Consider the following 6,265-nt stretch of genomic DNA (forward strand, 5'->3'; position numbering starts at 1 on the left):
AGAGAGAGAGAGAGAGGGAGAGAGAGAGAGAGGGAGAGAGAGAGAGAGTTTTCAGCCAGGCCTTAGGGAGTGGAGCACTGTCTGGTGATTTTCATCTGTGGCAATTCAGGTGGGCAGGAGAAAAGGCACAGCCAGAGTGGAAATTTGTAGAGCTACCTGCAGGGTGGTTGGCCAGTGGAGAGCGAGTGCAGTTCCCAGCATTCATTAGAATCTGAGTAGGAAGGTTAGCAGCTTGGTTAAGCTAGCTGTGAGGGCTGAGTAAGACAGCCATTGCTGGCAGCCAAGGAGCAAGTGTGTTTTTAAAATTACATGCAACAGGTTATTGTCTTGCTTTTTACAAGATTCTATATGCTTTTGAATTTTGATAATTACTTACAGATATTAACCTTCAGGTCAACCTACTGCTGCGTGCTGGTGTTTTAAGATTTTATTTTAATATTCTATTTTTATTAAAACTTATTTGTGTTCATTTTATACATATGAGTATATACTTATGTGTAAGTATGAGTACCATGTGCATACTTCATGCCCTTTGGGCCAGAAGAAGAAGTTGGATCCCTGGGAACTGGAGTTATGGAGGTTGCAATGTGGGTTCTAGAAGCCAAACTTAGGTTCTTTGAAAGATCAGTAAATGGTTTTAACTTCTGAGCCATCACTACAGACCTATATTAATTTATTTTTAATTACCATATATAGCATTAGGAATTATTATGACATTTTTGAATATTTTTGTTGTTGTTGATTCTCTTCTTTACCCCTAACCCGACACCAACTTGGTTATCTTAAGTAGAAATGTAAGGGGCTGAGCTAAGACTTGTAGTGTTTGTTATTTCCTGCTTAGGGACTTGGTCCATATGATGTTCTCTGATTCGCTTTCAAATGTGTAATTAAGTCCCAGCTATGTCTGAATTTTAAGATCATAGTAATCATAATGTAAATCTGAATTTGTTTTGTAATGCTGTATGTATCTCACTGAGCTGTGGGTTCACAATAATTTTTCAATATTTTCAAATGTAAAATTAACATCACTGGCTCTATTTTTAAGTTTAAAATTCTGTGTAACATCTTTATCTTAAAATTTTGATAGGTAATAACTATTATATGAAATGCAAATGAATTTTTCTTAAGTTAAAAGGGAAGCTAAGTGGATATTATAGAGTAAGGAGATCATAGGCTGACCTTTATTATAGCTTTGATGCATGACTTCTGTTAGCTTAATGTATGACGTAAGATGGTTTTCTTAGAAGACTCTGTTCATGATGAAGGTGATATTTGAAGTAAAATACTACATTCTTTCCAATGTTAAATTTTATGACCAGGAGTATTTTAAGTCAGGAGTATGTCTTATTAAAAGAAAACCTCATGAAATTTTCATACTTTTGTCAAAGGCTAAGACATAGTTCATAGTATATTTTCTGCTGAACATATGCTCTTTGTGCAGATTTGCACGTAAAAACCACCTCTTGGCTGAGTTGTACACTGTCTCTAGGAACACACCACCCCTTATGAATGGTTTCTTGATATTCACCAGGATCAGATTCCAGTACTGTAAAGACACACACACACACACACACACACACACACACACACACTTTCAACCAACCAACCAAACCAAACTGAAAACAAACAAACAAACAAATGGAAATGACATACTTTCCTAAAGACACACTGTGAACTCTTATTTTCCACAGACACTGTCATGGATTGCTGTATCACTGAGTCTTTTCAAGATCAAATTCTACAGGGCACTATAGTAAACTTTCCGATACGACTTGCCTTCTTCCAACCAACTCAGCCCCATCATTTTTTCCCTATTTTGCTTTTCTGTTCTCTTCTTTCCCCCTCTCTCTCATCACACACAGACACACAAACACACCTTGGAGACAAAAGGGTTTATTCAACGTATACTTGTACATCACTGTTCATCATTGAAGGAGGCAAGGATGGGAACTCAAAGAGGTAATGATCCTAGAGGCAGAAGAAGACATGAAGGGGTGCTTCTTAATTACTTGTTCCATATGGCTTATTCAACCTGCTTCTTTGCAGAACCCAGGACCACCAGACTACGTATGGCACTATCTGTAATGGTCTGGGTCCTCCCACATCAATTACTAATTAAGAAAATGCTGTACAGACTGCCCCACAGCTCAATTGTATGCAGTTATTTTCTCAGTGGGGTCTGTTTCTCTCACATGACTATCTTTTCTATCGACTTGACATAAATCTAGCCAGCACAGACTAAATGAACAGTTTGCCTAAGACAGTAATTATGACTATTATAAATAAGGCTGGTATGAATATAATGGAGCACGTGTCTTTGTTATGTATTAGAGCATCTTTTGGGTATATGCCCAGGAGTGGTGTAGCTGGGTAATTAGGTAGTACTATGTCCAATTTTCTGAGGAACCACCAGACTGATTTCCAGAGTGGTTGTACCGGCTTACAATTCCACCAGCAATGGAGTGCTCCTCATTCTACACATCCTTGCCAGCATCTGCTGTTACCTGAGTTTTTGATCTTAGCCATTCTGACTGATGTGAGGTAGAATCTCAGGGTTTTTGTGATTTGCATTTCCCTGATGACTAAGGATGTTGAACATTTTTTTTTAGGTGCTTCTCAGCCAATCAATACTCCTCAGTTGAGAATTCCTTGTTTAGCTCCATACCCCATTTTTAATAGGGTTATTTGGGTCTCTGGAAGTCTAACCTCTTGAGTTCTTTGTGTATATTGGATATTTGCCATCTATCAGATGTGGATTGATAAAGATCTTTTCCCCAATCTGTAGATTGCTATTTTGTCCTGATGACAGATGTCCCTCATCAGAGGAACAGTTATAGAAAATGTGGTACATTTACATAATAGAGTACTACTCAGCTATTAACAACAATAACTTCAGGAAATTCAGAGGCAAATGGATAGAACTAGAAAATATCATCCTGAATGAGGTAACATAGTCATAAAAGAACACACAATGTATGTATTTACTTATAAGTGTATATTAGCAAAAAAAAAAAAAAGCTCAGAGTACCCACGATACAAATCACAGACCACGTGAAGCTCAAGAAGAAAAAAAGACCAAAGTGTGGATTCTTAAATCCTACTTAGAAGTGGGGGGCAAAATAATCACAGGAGGTAGAAGGAGGGAGGGCTTTGGGAGGTAAAGAGGAGGGGCAGGGTTAAAAGGCAGACAGGATCAGGTATGGGAAGAGAAAGAAATGATGTACAGAGGTCAGGAAATTGAATAGAGGTGTGTAGTAGTGGGCGATTGGGAACTGGGGGGTACCACCAGAAAGTCCCAGATGCCAGGAAATACCCAACAAAGGGGAGAGAGAACCCGTAAAGACCATAACCAGAGGTTAGGCATTGCTCCTCGTTAAGGGATGAGGCCACCCACCCATCTCCAAAATTTTAGCCCAGAATTGCTCCTGTCTGAAGGAAATACAGGGACAAAGAGTAGAGACTGAAGGAAAAGCCATCCAGAGACTGCCCTACCTGGGGATCCATCCCATATACAGACACCAAACCCAGACACTATTCCTGATAACAAGAAGTGCTTACTGACAGGGGCCTGATATAGCTGTCTCCTGAAAGGCTCTACCAGTTCCTGACAAATACAGGGGTGGATGTTTTCAGTCAACCATTGGACTGAGCACAGGGTTCCTAATGAAGGAGCTAGAGCAAGACCCCCGAGGAGCTGAAGACTCCTTCAATTTGAGCTTGCAGCCCCATAGGAAGAGCAACAATTTGAGCTAACTAGTACCCCCAGAGCTCCCAGGGACTAAACCACCAAGCAAAGAGGACACGTGGAGGGACTCATGGCTCCAGCTAGATATGTAGGAGAGGATGGCCTTGTTGGCCATCAATGGTAGGAGAAGCCCTTGGTCCTCCAAGGTGAAGGCTCTATGCCTCAGTGTAGGGGAATGCTAAGGCCAGTAAGTGGAAGTAGGTGGGTGTGTGAGCAGAGTGAGAGGGGAGGGGATGGGGATTTTCAGAGGAGAAGCCAAGAAAGGGGATAACATTGGAATTGTAAATAAAGAAAATATTTAATAAAAAGAAAAATAAGTGATAAATTTGAAAAATTGTGGAATTGTGGTATATAGGAATTATGTATAGCAAGGCAAAAGTCATGTAATTTTGTAATTACAAAAATATTGTAAAATATATAAAAGTGTGAAAAATTAAAATTAATAGCACTAAGGGGGAAAAAATCCTCAGGTGACAGCAGATGCTGAAAAGGATGTGAAGAAAGAGTAACATTTCTCTCCATTGTTTGACATTGAGTGACATTGTGGGATTATATGCTAGTACAACCACTCTGTAAATTCGTCTGGTGGTTCCTCAGAAAATTGGATGTAGTATTACCTGAGGACCCAGCTATACCACTCTTGGGCATATAACCAAAAGATGCTCCGATATATAACAAAAACACATGTTCCACTATGTTCATAGCTGCCTTATTTATAATAGCCAGAATTTTGAAAGAACGCAGATGTTTTTCAACAGAGGAATGGTTACAGAAATTGTGGTATGTTTATAAAATAGAGTACTACTCAGCTATTAAAAACAAAGACTTTGGGCTGGTGCAATAGCTCAGTGGTTAAGAGCACTGACTGCTATTATGAAGGTGCTGAGTTCAAATCCCAGCAACAACATAGTGGCTCACAACCATCTGTAATGAGATCTGATGCCCTCTTCTGGTGTGTCTGAAGACAGCTACAGTGTACTTATGTATAATAATAAATAAATTTTTAAAAAACAAAACTAAACAATGACTTTCTGAAATACTTAGGCAAATTGATGGAATTAGAAAATATCAACCTGAGTGAGATAACCCAATGACAAAAGAACCCATATGGTATGCACTCACTGATAAGTGGATATTAGTCCCAAATCTCAGAATACCCAAGATACAATTCACAGACCATCTAATGCTCAAGAAGAAGGAAGACCCAAGTGTGGATAGTTCTGTCTTTCCTAGAAGCAGGAACAAAATGCTTAAGGGAGGAAATTCTGAGACAAATTTTGGAGCAGAGTCTGAAGGAAAGGCCATTCAGAGACTGAGAGGCTCTGCCAGAGACTGACAAATACAGAGGTGGATGCTCACAGCTAAGCATTATGTTGAGCACAGGGTCCTCAATGTAGAAGCTAGAGAAAAACTGAAGGAGCTGAATGGGTTTGTAACCATAGGAAGAACACCAATCTCAACCAACCGGACCTTCCAGAGCTTCCAGGAACTACACCACCAAACAAAGAGTACATATGGAGGCACCTATGGCTTTAGTTGCATATGTTACAGAGGATAAACTTGTAGGACATCAGTGGAAGGAGATATGGTTGGTCCTGGGACGGTTTGATGCTTCTGTGTAGGGTAATGCCAGAGTAGGGAGGCAGGAATGTGTGGGTGGGCAGGAGGGAACACTCATAGAAGAGGGGGAGAGAGGATGTGATAGGGTGTTTCCGGAGGCGAAACTGGGAAAGGAAATAACATTTGAAATGTATATAATAAAATACCTAACAAAAAATTGAGCCAATTAGATAAAATTCATTATTTTATTTTTTATTTTCTTTTTATTTCTAGATAGCTGAAAAAAAAGGAGTCTTTACACTGTTAAAAATTCAAGAGTGAGTTGCTATAATTTTAAAAGCACCTAAATTTAAAACAATAAAGTTTTCCCATATTTGCTGTTTAAAATTTATATGAGTTCACATCAATAATAATTTATTGAGTAATTTTAGGCAACATTCTCAATTAGGAATACTCAACGACAATATTATTATTTCAAGGGACAGTAGTTCCAAGAATCCCACTGGATCCACATCCAACAGACATACAATTCTCTTAAGCAGAATTAATCATACAGCATTTGCATACAGTGTGATCCTTTGGAAAAAAAAAATATGGCCACCATTGGCCTATAGGGAGTGACACTTTTAGGACATGTGACCTTGTTGGAGTAGCTGTGGCTTTGTCGAAGGAGGTGTATTACCACGGACCGGGGTTTCTTGCGGGGGTCCCTTATTCTGCAGGACGATGGGTTCTGGCCAGGTGGGCACGGGATTCGCCTTTGACAAACAGACTACACACGAGTGGTGTAAAATCTGAGTGTATTTCTTTTAAAAATGACATGAGGCTTTTACAATCATTGCAAAAGAGAAATAAAAAATCTGGCAGCTCAACAGTTGAGGTACATCTGAAACTATCTGAAACATACTGGGTCTAAAACAGCAGCTATCTCCTCTGAACTGGTGCTGCATCCCCCAGGCC

Source organism: Mastomys coucha, unplaced genomic scaffold (assembly GCF_008632895.1).
Source record: "Mastomys coucha isolate ucsf_1 unplaced genomic scaffold, UCSF_Mcou_1 pScaffold17, whole genome shotgun sequence".
Lineage (NCBI taxonomy): Eukaryota > Metazoa > Chordata > Mammalia > Rodentia > Muridae > Mastomys > Mastomys coucha.